At 36.6% G+C, this 13628-nt stretch overlaps 1 protein-coding gene and 1 pseudogene across 2 annotated transcripts in view; both read right to left on the bottom strand.

The window, feature by feature from the left end:
• IL1RAPL2 (interleukin 1 receptor accessory protein like 2) overlaps nucleotides 1-13628 on the bottom strand; it is a gene marked incomplete at both ends in the record, with an annotated part of 1190107 nt that overhangs the window by 1051413 nt on the left and 125066 nt on the right. The window lies entirely within an intron of this gene.
• On the bottom strand, nucleotides 7628-8912 carry LOC308414660 (eukaryotic translation initiation factor 5-like; annotated as a pseudogene). The gene has a single exon. The product of its transcript is annotated as a eukaryotic translation initiation factor 5-like (transcript).

Below are 13628 nucleotides of genomic sequence, written 5' to 3'. Positions count from 1 at the left end.
CCACTGAAAGGCCTCTCCAGCCTTTTCCAAGGTTTTAAGAAGAAGATTCCAGATGTCCTTCAGAAGATGAATGGATACAAAAATTGTGGTACATTTACACAATGGAATAGTACTCAGCCACCAGAAACAATGACTTAACCAAATTCTTAAGAAAATGGCTGCATCTAGAGAATATCATCCTGAGTGAGATAACCCAGTCACAAAAGAACAGACATAATATGCAGTCACTGATAGTGGGATGCTAACCCCAGAGGCTTGCATTCCCCCAGAAACAACTCACAGACTGTATGAAGTCCAAGAAATAAAGAAAACAAAACAAAACAAAACAAAAAAATCTTTATACAACAAGAAAACTTTGACTATTTCCTTGTTACATTTTGTTTTACATGTACTTTATGCTCATTGTAACTATTAAGTTTTCAATGCATACTATCAAACCTTTAAAAAAATCAAGTACTGACTAAAAATATATTCATACAGTTTTATGTAAAAATTATTTTAAAATCTGAAAAAAAAGTACTGACAAAAATGTATTGTATAATTTTATGCAAAAAATGCTTAAAATCTGTACATTTATCTTTGTTTTGTAAAATAAAGTTGTTAAAAATGTATTGTATAATTTTATGCAAAAAATGCTTAAGATCTGTACATTTATCTTTGTTTTGTAAAATAAAGTTGTTAAAAAATTAAAAAAGAACATACACAAGATGTGTATGTACAATAATAAAAAAAAACAAAAAAAAGAAGAAGATTCAAATGTGCATGCTCCTTTTTATCGTCTATATTCTTCAGAATTTAGATAGAGTGAGTTATGTGGGTATGTCACAAGTCTAACATCACTTTGATGATAATAGAAATGGATGAGTACTTTTATTGAATTCTTTTATGTAAAAGAATTTAGCCAAGACTAATAGTGAGGGGCACAGGTTTTAGAATCAGAGTTACTGGTTTTGGTTCATGGTTTTGGCAATTCATGGTAGTTGGATGAATCAAGGAAAGTTACTTCATTTCTTTAAACTTCAATTTCCCCAGCCTTTGAGTAGAGAGCATAAGAAAAATTAGCTAATTATGGTTTCTATGATAATTAAGTGATAGAATTGGTACCTGACAAGGACAAACTACTTAAGAAACTTTATTTGCTATTATCATATTTATGGTGCTGATAGTAGTGGCAGTGATGAATATTTTGTCAAGTACCATGGAATTTATATTGCTACCTAAAACAGGAGAGACTGAAGTCTGTCATTCATTTGAATTAGCATTGCATATTCTTCACAAATTATAACACATGGAAACCTCGATATAGAACTGTATCAAACTATCTTAAAAGCAATGATTACTTTTAGGTTTTGTTATTATATACCTGCAATTTTAAAATTATCTACTTCATATCTTGTGCAGCATTCCTGACTGTCAAAGTGTTGATGATATATGATAGACATATCTTCATAAAAATAAAAGAACAGCAATACAACCTTGATCACCCCTGATTCACACAAGGAAACTGATGAAACATAACACATCAAAGAAAATATCAGGTCTACTGACTCATGTAAATAGAAGAAGGCTCTGAATTCTGGGATAAAATATGGTCACTCACATGCCTGAGGATTAGCAGTGGGACAAAGTGAAAACACTGGAGCCTTATCAGCGAGTAAAATGATTAACTTCACAAAATTAACAGCTGAGGCAGTTCTGAGATTTAAACAGAAGCCAAGTCATGATTCTCAGGTTTAGTGACAACACTTTAGAAAGGCTTAAGAAATTCCTGCATCTGGGAAAGATTATGCAAACTAGGCACTTTACATTGTGCCTGTACATCATAATGTAGAGTCACAGCTGTGAATACACATCTGGATATCATGGTTGTGATTCTAGCCAATCTCTAAGGGAACTATTATATCAAAACAAGTACCAGTTGTACAGGTCTGAAGCCTACAAAAACTTCTAACTTTAAGACAAAGAGCTGATTTAAGATTACAGGATTATAAACCTACGTGACTTTTCTTCTGCAATTATTTCTATTTTGTAAGTGGTATTTTTATACATTTCAGGAAACAAAGTTCTTTGCATTCATTAAATGCGTATGTTCATCCCTACAAATGAGGTAATATTAGCAACTATCCACTAAAATATTTATTCAATACTAGCACTTCCTTATCCTAAGTGACCTTAGCAAATGGGACACTGACTTTTTTTCTAGCCTACATATAAATATTTACTGAATTAAGTACAATGTGTTACACAGTCAATAGCCAGTGTTATTTTTAACAGACAACATCTTGTGTAGAGTATCCTTGACTGGCCATAGCAACAACTATTTAAGGTGTTCCAAGTGCAAAATGCTATGTTTAAAGATTGAACAATACTTAAGTGTAATGAAAATGAAATATGATCCAAAGGACCCAGAAAATTATTAGTGGAAGGAACATTTGGGAATATACAGTCTTCCTACCTTTTCATTTTATGAATGAAGGAGTGAATGAATAAAGAGTTTTGTGATGGAGGTTTCTAATGGTTGTTTAGGGAATACTCAAGGTTGTTCTATGAGAAGGACAAAAAAACTGAACATCAGGGAAGGAAAAAGGACAAATCTTTAGCGAAAGGAACTGTAACACCTTTGTTGCAATCTGCTCCTCTCAGGATGGAAAGGGTCTCAGAGCTGGAAGTCCACGATATAGACACTGGCTGGTCAAGTGTTTGATAGGGCCTCTGGTCCTCTACCTGCCTTGCTTAGATAGCTACCCCCTTTTCCTTTGCCTGCTATCTTTGCAAAGTCTTCTGGGACCAAGGAGATGCTATTTTAGAGAGCCCATTCTCATTTTCATTCTGCACCTATGCCCTTTTGACTCAGGGCTTACAGAAGATGAAGCATTTCTTCCAAGTCATATGCCTAGTTAGTATTGTGACCAGGGAAATTGTGTCCTGTCCTTTTTATATTAGTGTTTTTTTCACTACAGCACAGTATGCTCAGGTTATTTAACTTGGTTAAAAAAATGGAAGAACAAATTCAATGGAGATATAGTAAAACAACAAGACCTGAGCCAAGATGTAACATTGAATTAAGAAGAGAGGAAGAACAAATGTAGAAGCAAGGATATCATTTCTTAGAAAACAAGTATGATTTCTTGTAACCTGGGAATAATTTAATATAGCTTAAAAGTTGCCATTTATAAACAAGGGTGCTATTGCTATTTTTAGTTGGATAGATCTGAAATGGTAAGGTTCCATATCACTCAATACATGACATTAGTCATCCCTCGCTACAGATCACAATCAACCCACACCATTACCAACTCAGTGTGACAACAGCAAACATCACAATAAAATCTCATATGCAACCACTCCCACTCAGCATTCAATGGTGTCACTCAGCACAGGTATGGAGTAAATATGACTAGAAGAAGCATGGTACCTGAGGAGACTGGAAGAGTACTTCATGAAAATGTGTGAAATTCAACCTTTCCAGCAGAAAACATGAAAAGAATGAACCACCAAATGTTTGTGACTATGGGAGAGACTCATTTAATATATTCTTTGAGAATTCTGCTAGAAATAATCAGCTGGGGTAAAGAGGTTGATGCAGGGTACTAGTTAAGTACTGACATTACTACATATGTTATTTTCAATTATGAAATGTTAAAAGATCTTTTGCACAAGGTAAATACAAGTCTATTGTAGTCAAGAAATCACTGAGTAAATTAGTATTGTCATCACTAAGAAGAGGTAAGTATTTGAGGTAGTACATATATAATAAATAAAATCCAGTCATTCTACAATGTGTACATACTTCAAAACATGATGGGTATGATAAAATTTTGCCAAATTAAAATAAATTTAAAAATTAAAATTGAATTTTTACAAGTGGAATAGTCACTTGCAACTGCCACAGCATCCAAGGAGAAGGATATTTTGAGCTATTTCTCAGCTTACAGGAACAGCAGTTCAGACTTCTTCAGAGGTCTAAGAGAAAAGTCATAAGGGGGCAGCTAGGGGCAGCTGAGAGCAGCTGCAAGTAGCTGGGAGAAACAGAGAAGCTGCTGATGGTCTATCTGATGAATACAACCCTTTGAACCAGCAGAGCCACTGAATCAGTACATGAAAGTGATCCAGGAGTTTCTGCCTGGGTACCCCTCCAATTGGTGCAATGAAAGGGTCCACAGTGCTTCCACCAAGACAGTGCCTCTGTTGTATCCTCAAGAATGGTTGCCTCCCATTGCTTCTGGGTCTTTTGGCTAAGATCAAGTGAAGAACGGTTGACCTTGCCATAGTCATGTCTGAGATTGTATTCAAACATCATAATCTGTATGTAATACCTCCAGAGACTATACCACTAAAAAGAAGCCTCAGGCCACAGATTTCGGTATAATAATAAAATGGCCAAACACCAATAAAGGCAATAGCAATGATGTCTCATTAAATGCTAAGAAAGTCAGGCTTCTACTAGAAGGAAAGGAGACAGGAGAATAAGATAATGGGAAGAAAGAGCCTGTACCTAAAATGCTCAAAGTCTGAACAGGAGAAAGAACTATTCATCTCAAATCCCACCCTACTATAAACCTTATTCTTAGTTTATAGTCCTACTGCTAATCCTCAGGCATGTGAGTGATCTATGCATGATTAAGCATCTTGAAGGACTGGAGAAATGGCTTAGTGGTCTTCCAAAGTCTTACAAAGTCTCTTCAAAAGGACCTGCATTCAATTTCCAAAAAGCACATGGTGGCTTACTATCATCTATAATGGGATTGGTTGCCCTCCTCTGCATACAGTACTCATACATAAAAAGTCTTCCACCCTGATGTTTCAGATGGTATTCATCATTTGTACTCTAGATTCCACTATCCTTACAAAATAGTCTCCAAATGAAAATTCTGTGGTTTCACATATTCCCCAATCTGTTGCGATATGTTTTACTCACTCCTAGGTACATTCAGCTTAGCTGAGCAGAAAGCCAAAAGGTATTAAATATGTTTCTGGCCATTAGATGTTTGTTGCTGTTGATGATGAATGACAGACTGTTGTGTCAGTGTTATTAGAACCCACTACCTTACTAAGCACATGCATTTTCAGTTTCAGAGGTAAGTTGGAAACATCAGTTTGGTTGCTTCTAAATTAAAGCAAGGGACATTAGGAAATATCTCTTTTAGTTAAAGGCATCATGCCAAGGTTCAATGTTAAAGAATTGGACTGAGACCATGAATCAACTTCCAGAAACACTTTGACACCCCCCCCCAAAAAAAAAAGAAAAAAAAAGTTTGGAGTCCTCTCATGCTTTAAAATGGCAAAGTAAAAGAGCCTTGCCAGTCAGTCAGTGAGAAATCAGCATCTGATGTTCCATCTGATGGATGGCCCCCAGAACACACTGGTTCTAATTTCCTGAAGTGTACTATGTTTTCAGAAAAAAAATATAAAATGCATCTTACATCAGAGAAACTTGAAGATAAATCGTGGAGAGAGGTACACTTGTCAAGTAAATATTCCCTGTCCAAACCCTTCATTTGAAGGTCACTGACTTAATGTCAAATTATCCAAACCCTGAATCAACAGCCCTCACACCCAAAATATTGAATAGCCCATAATACAAACTTAGAGTATCTTCAGTTACACAAATATTATATTGTAGATTATTGGTAAAAGGAGAGAGAGAGAGAGAGAGAGAGAGAGAGAGAGAGAGAGAGAGAGAGAGAGAGAGAGAGAAGATGAAGAAGAAGAAGAAGAAGAAGAAGAAGAAGAAGAAGAAGAAGAAGAAGAAGAAGAAGAAGAAGAAGAAGAAGAAGAAGAAGAGGAAGAAGGAGGAGGAGGAAGAGGAGGAAGGAGGAGGAGGAGGAGGAGGAGAAGGAGGAGGAGGAGAAGAAGAATCAATTTTAGCATCCAGCTCATCCCTACCACCATGTACTCTGGATGTAGACCTAGAGGTAGAAAAATGAGATATACTTTTACCTAGGGCAGAAGTCATGGGAAGAAGTGAGAAAAATAATACAGGGCTGGGGTAAAAATAAATACATTCCAAGTGTCTAAAGCAGTGCACAATAAATAGCATGTGTTAAACAATGTTAGCCATAATGATGATGGTGTTATAATATAGAAAATTCAAAAATCATGAAAATTGAGAAAATTCTTTTTTTACTCTTATCAAAGTTTTAATTTTACCAAAATTGCAATAATGCAAATTTTTTACATGTTTATTAAATGGATTACACAAAAAATATCCAAATAATGTATGAGCTAGCATACCATACACAAGTCAATCACATGGATTAACTCCCAGAATGCACTTCTGTGGAAAGAAATATGTGCTATGTTTTTAATATTGAAGACAAGTGTTCAAATATAGTCAGGACCCCAGATAGAGCTCACACCAGCAAGTGGTTAAGAAACTGACTTTTGTGTCTGAAGTCCAAGGCTCTGAATGAGCAGGTCAGGCCTTAGCTGCACCCACCCAGTGGCCATCACCAGACTTCTCAGGTATCCAGCTATATTCAATGTGAAGTAAAAAATATCCCAAGTCTTAACCAAAATACAGGCTCTGACTCAGAAGTATGAGTTTAACTTTCTCTTTAAATAAGACAATTGGGGAAGGGGATCAAGCTTGAAAAACAGTAACACTTATTTTGGCAATATAGCAACCAAAATCTAAAGTACAAGCTATTATATTCAAATTAAAAGACATTAAAGAATAAACCATAATATCGGGGAGGGGGGAATACATCAAACACATGATACAGTATGTCTAAACATCTTGAAATTATAATTTAAGGGTAAGTGTTGAAAAATTATGCTCTTTTAGCTAGAGATTAAGTGCACCTTTTTAACTGTTTCTCCCAAATAGAATCAGAGTTTACAATTTAATCACACCTCAAAGCTTTTTCTCAATACAAAGCAACCACTAAATACACACAAAATATATTTGTTAATTTCCCTGGCTTATCCAACGTGCAATGCACATGACTCAAAAGACTACAATTTGGGGTAAGTGTACACAAACTGAAAAAACACAACTCCAGGTTTCAAATCTTTCTCTTAAACCACAGGACACGTGGGTCATTTTTACTTCTCATGAGGATGTCACACTGTCATTTAATCATCAAATTTCCTTAGAATGACAAGAATTGTCAGTTGCCAATCTGAATGTACTGGGACTGGAGATATAACTTTCAAAGTACTGCATTTTTTAATGGCTGAGTAAGGTCATTATAATTGTTTGCATTCTTCAAGTTTTCAGTACCTACCAAACTCAAGAAGCCTAAGTTAAATGGTGTAACATCCTAGAAGTAGCCAGTTACTTCAGTATAAGCCATTCATAGCCCAAAGTCTGAAGAATGACCAAAATCAAATCTTTATATTTTCTTTTGTAACTGTATAAATGTGATCCAAATGTGTCCACCACTAGTTTTTCCAAAAGAAACATGCTATAAATAAGCAAACTACAACTGCTCACTGATATGTATGGACTTCCCAGATGTCTCATTGGGCTTGATTATAGACCACTCACAGTAATAGCTTTGTAGTATCAACTGTAGCATGATGTTAGGCCACTTTAGCTCTTGCACATACATGTTGCACTTCCTGCTGATGATGGAGAAAAGCTTGCAGCATTACACTGTTAAGCTAAGTTGCATCCATCCTTTTAAATGGTGTCAATATCAATGTCATCATCCTTGTTGTCAGACTTCACAGTTTCAACTTTTGGTACACTGGCAGTCTTTGAATATACCACCTTAGTATTTTCATCTTCATCATCTTCTTCACCACCAGAAGACTCCTCCTCTGCTTCCTTCAGCCATTTAATAAATGGCTCTGCTTTGACACAAATCTCTTTGGCAAGTTCTTTTGAGACATATTTCTTAGAGGCCTTTTCTGACCAGCTGATAATGACCTCTTCTTCTAAAAGGTCTGCATCATACATCTCCTTCAAGATATGTGGAATCTTAGAGATCAGCTGAGCTTGATGCATTGCTACCACACATTCCAAACCTTGAAGAAGGTACCGCTGGGCCTTTTTGTTGTTATGACAAAATCTTAGAAAATGGCGCCTGTATTTCTTGATTTGCTCTCTTATCTTCTTATCAAAGAGAACTTCTGTCAAAACAAGAGGACCCATGGCATTTACATCCAGTCTTTCTGCCTCAGCCACAATTTCTTTATCAGATGAATCAATAATGCCCTCTTCTTTCTTTTTCTCAACAAAATCAAACAGGATGTTAACACTCTCTTATATAGTTCTTTCCAAATCATCAATAAGTGTGAGACCTTTTGCATGGTCACTAATTTCATCCATTCTGTGCCTTTGAGCTTCCTCGGTTGTATCCTCCCCACAATCATCATCTTCCTCTTCTTCCACAGCATGTGGAGGACTAATTTCATTTGGTGGTGGAAGTGGTGGTATCTCACTGGTGGATACAGGGCCATTTTCCTTGTCCTTGCACTTTCTATTTTTTCTTTTCCTTTTCTTTCTTTCCTGTACCAATGTCATTATTCTCAGGTGGGTTTTTGAGAACGAATGTACAGAGTTTATGATGTGTGTCAAGCATGCCTCGGTACCCACAGGCTTTACAAGAATTACCTATTGTTTGCTTCTTTGGATTGACATGAAGATCTGTTTCAGGATTCTCACACTCAGGACAGAGAACAATTTTTTTAATGAATCCATCCAACATGTCTTGTAGCTTATTTGCCTCATGAGATCCACTGACAATGTAACGGTCATTCTTAACATCAAACTGGGTTTGTGCTCCCAGCTCACAACCAAAATATTTGGTGGGATACGTTGGAGGCCGATTAAGCGCCTTTGCAACCTCAACCATGTTGACTATAACTGTCTTGATTCCATTTCCCTCAACCTTAGCAATCAAACGGGGCATCTTGTAGCAATAGCACTGGTCTGACACGCTGCAGTTGACGTTGACAGACATTTTGGCTTATTAGTGACTTTATCAATAAGATGAACAGATCTTTGATTGCAACTTTTTGGTATCTTCTGTCTGGAGAAGAAGGGATGACATAAACAGCCGCAAGAGTTCTAGGTCTCTGACATGAAAAACTTTTCGCCACTGAGGCTGTAAGCTTCTTGCTTGTATTCTGTTTCCCCAATACAGGTACCAATGGCTACGCAACAGCTCGTATTCCTCAAATAAAGACATAAACCCAATGCCGCTCGCCCGGGACTGGGAGGAAGAGGTGCTAGAAACCTGGTTCGGAGCGGTGGGGCCAGCGGCAAGTGGAGGGGCGGCTGGGCAGGTGCCACCGCTGAGCAACGAGCAGCCGCTGAGCAACGAGCAGCGGGAGGGACTGTCCCAGTGACATCCCTGTCCACACCAGCAGCAATGAACCTGGCGACCTGGAGGGGACTTGGCTGTGAGCCACGGGTGGCGCCTGCCCCGCAGGTGGCCCGTGGGGTGGAGGGGCAGGAGCACTGGGCAGGGGCACAGGACACCGCCCCCCGCGGACTCACCTCTGCAATGTTCTCGCTTTGACTCGAAAATTGAGAAAATTCTATATCTGCTATGAATAAGTAAGAGGGAAGAAGAAAGAAATAAGAACCATCCCAACACGAGATAATAGGACTTTTGTACTTTTTCCATTTAATTTTTTCAAGCTTTGAGATAGTGGAAGTAATACTAGCTTCAGTAAGTCACTGGATATTTAAAACTAGTTTAATAAAGCTTTGGAATAATTCAAGATAATAAGCCATGAACTGATAGCACCATTCAGAGTACTTCGCACTATTACTTTAGACACATAAGACAACAATTTTCAGCAAAGTATGGAGAGTAAAGCTCTCTAAGGTCCTGACAGTTGATTTAAGTACTTTTCCATTTGATTTCTACTAAAGACATTGTTACAGCTTCATTTGGACTGCAGCTGCAAATTCAATACAAGAAAGGGTACTGTATCATTCTCATCACTGTAAGTACTCGGTTCCCATATGTTTTTCATGAGGGATGTCATATGCAAATTAAAGAAAAATCTAAACTACAACCTTGAAAATTATACTAAATTACTCTACATGTTTCTAAGTGTTGATGGTGCTTACTTATTTACAGAAGAGTAGAAACTGGTAATCTTTATTGCCATGTGTTTACCTGTATAGACTTAATTTTATGCCAAGTGAACAAAGTGGAAGAAATACTGATGAACCCATGTGCCGAGATACCTTTTTCTTCTATTTGTTTATATAATGTAAGTAAAAGAGGTACATGTGTAATTGCATATACATCATAATACACTAAATATATGTTCTCTATTAGATAAGTTTTACTTTAAAGATGATGGTTTTGCTAGGCTCATGGCATTAGAAGAGCTTGAAGAATAGAACTCTATATCATGTCACATTAGGTAGAGCCTTTAAATCAACTCTATTCATTTTTCTCTATTTTAACTCAATGAAAGTGGATGTAGGAGTTAATGGATGATAGACACTTTATAAGGCGATTAATCCAAGTCATCTCAGGCATCTCACCTCTTTATAGTATATATAGATATTGTCCAATTATCACCAACCCTATTTGACAAATGGAGCAGCAAAGTTCAGTGGGCTTTCTGAAATCATGCATGTAGCAAGTTGCCTATCTCAAGACAGAATGATCAAATGGGTATAAAATTTTTACATTTTTGCAGTTACAAAATGAAGCAATCATTGTTTTGTGATGTATAGGGGTTTCTTACCTTTTGTCTGAAGACAAATTATAGCTGTGGCTTTCCTTCCTCAGCCTTAGTGGCAATGCACACCTCAGTCTGTTAACTATTGTTCAAGTTTTAAAAGGGTCGAGGGAAGAGGTGAGGTGTGATGGGAAAATGAAAGGAAGGAGTTGAGGGAAGGAAAACTACAGTTAAGATGTACAAATGCAGAATAAGTTTTTACTTATACACAGGCATTTATTTCTTTTTTATTATCTCTCTTACAAGTTCATAAGGTTGGAAAGCAAAAATCAAGGCACCAGCAGATCGATATCCAGTAAAATCCCATGTAACAGGTTCATAGATGGCTGTGAATTGCTGGTCTCCACATGGTAATTGACGTAAAAAGTTTGTGGGTCTCTCTTTTTTATTGAATATTTTTAATTTACATTTTAAATTTTATACCTTTTCCTGGTTTCCCTCCATCCCACCTTGTCCCCTGCCTCTATGAGAGTCTTCTCTCACCCATCCACCCATTCCCTCTTGCCTACCCACCCTGACATTCCCCCTTACTGGGGCATCCAACCTTGGCAGGATTAAGGGCTTCTCCCCCAATTGATGTCCATCAAGGCCATCTTTCACATGCAGCTGGAGCCATGGGCCCATCCATGTGTACACTTTGGATGGTGGTTTAAACCCTGAGAGCTCTGGTTGGCTGATATAAATATCATTAAAAGGTGTTAAATTACTCTCTACTTGATACAGTCTCTTCACTCTCAAACTCTTGTCCTGGTTTAGTTGTTTAAGTAACAACTGCTGCCCAAATGACTTGTAAATTCCTCCACTTTTGGTTAGTTTCACTTAGTAAAAACATTTTCTGGTCATAGGCAGAAGAATACTGGCACTAGGGTAGTAGAGTGTTTATTACAGGTCAGGAATGTTGGTCCCTGTTAAATCCTAGCAAAAAATCCCAAAAAAGGAGAGGACCAGCAATGACACATGCAAAGAAAAAGATTCTAAAACATTAAACAAATAAAGTCATACTGGGTAGAAAGGAAAGGGGGGAGGAATATAATTTTAATTAAAATATATGTTTAGAAAAGATTTGAATCAAGCCTATTTGACTTCAGTATTCTTTGTGGTTTCCATCAAGAAAAATATATGAAGCTCAAGATTTAAATAAATGTATAAATGACTTGCCAGTGTTTGCTCCACTAAGGTGCAACATACTCACGATCTTAAAACTCTTAAAAAACTTTAAATGCTCAGAACTTAAAACTTAAGCCCTATGTTCATTCTGCATAATTCCAAGGCTTGTTTTAAGCAGAATATTCCTAACTTGATGCCTTGGTTTATAATGTTTATTCAACTTCATACTAAGAGTCAATCTCTATAACAGTAGAGTGTAGATTTAATTTTTTCCCATTGACATCTGTTTTGTGTATGTCTGAGTACATATATTATATACATGTCAAGGCAGGAGACTATAAAGCTTAAAAATTCTATGTTATTTTTGACTTTGAAGCAAATTGCCATAATTAATAAAATATTGATGAAAATCTTCTCTGACCTTGAAAATCTAGAAAAGGGAGAACCAATTCAGTGTTAGGTCTGGATATTTGGGGAAAGAAAAGAATAAAGCACACCATCACATCATTACATAAATCATTACACTCACTGCTTAATAGAAAGGCATACATATGTAAAAATAAATCTCTATTTCAATTTTCCTACATTCCACTGTAAAATCTTACCATGCATGTACACACTTTTGACAAAGTGCCAGCACTCTCAGTAGCAAATGCTATAGCTTAAAATGCAAATATAGTTTCATTACAATTCCATTTTCAGTCACTCATAACTGCATTAACCATCCTGCATCTTAGCTAAAATATTCTCTATTTGACCTCAGGCTAAATAATTTTTCTCCTTTCCCAATAAGTTTAAGAAAAGTTCCCTTAGCTACATCTGAGTCACCACAAGAGAAGAGAGCAGGGAAATCCTCATTATAACCAAATGAGGACAGGGAACGAATAAAATTGAGGTTTCTGTGTCCAAAGGTGGGGTGGGAGGGAATTACATGAACTTTACAACTCAAAATTAAATGATGATATATTTTTTCTATGTGTGAAAAAAATTACCCATGGGTAATTATTAACATTTAAGAGTAGCTCACTGAACTAGCATCTGTCCTGTTCCCTGGATGTTTGCTGCTTAAGAAAAGAAGGTAGAAGGCCTGCAGAAAAGAGAATGACACAGGAGAGTGGCACAAGGAATCAATTAATCCTCTTATCCCAAAGGATGTGATTCTGGATCAGCCTGAGGGGTTCCAATCTATTACAGTTGGATATAGTTTTGTTGAGTTTAACTATCCCCAGGTCTTTCTATTCTTTACTTTCCAGGAGTATCCCATCCAGTTTCATCAATTTAAGGGTATTTTAGTGTAGAAACATCTGTTTTATGAGCCATGATAACAAGCCCCAGTCATGTCACATGTAATTTGTTTCAAAGAATATTTTTTATCTTGTTTTCTGTATGCATTCTTTTGTCAGTGTGTGATGGCCTATGTATAAGAAGAAATGTTTTGCTTTGGAAAATAAATAAAAGTCTAAATGGCAAGGGAGTATCTGTACTAGAATCAGCTCTGCTTAGCTATGCTTATTAGGAAATATTAACAATTCACATTTAATTCTTTTATGTTTTCCAAATTTCCCATGTCTTTAATGAAAATTTATTATGAGAATGTAAAATTAAACAGTATTTACTGTTCTAAAAGTTGGCTTTTATTTTTCTAAAGAAAATTAAATATATTTTCCTGGTAGCCATTATTTGCCAATGGTGAGCTCCTTAAGGAGATGTGGGGCCTCTTGAACCTCTCTCTCTCTTCTATGACTGACATTAAATAGTCCAATACTGCACAGGTGTTGAGCAGGTGAATGTAGCAGTGTGAGTTAATGAGTGCAATAGCAATAACCATGTCATGTCCAAAAGACAATGTTTCACAGTTGCTC

Source organism: Micromys minutus (assembly GCF_963924665.1).
Source record: "Micromys minutus genome assembly, chromosome: X".
Classification (NCBI taxonomy): Eukaryota; Metazoa; Chordata; class Mammalia; order Rodentia; family Muridae; genus Micromys; species Micromys minutus.
Note: the sequence above shows the minus strand (reverse complement) of the source record. Positions and strands in the feature narration are given on the sequence as shown.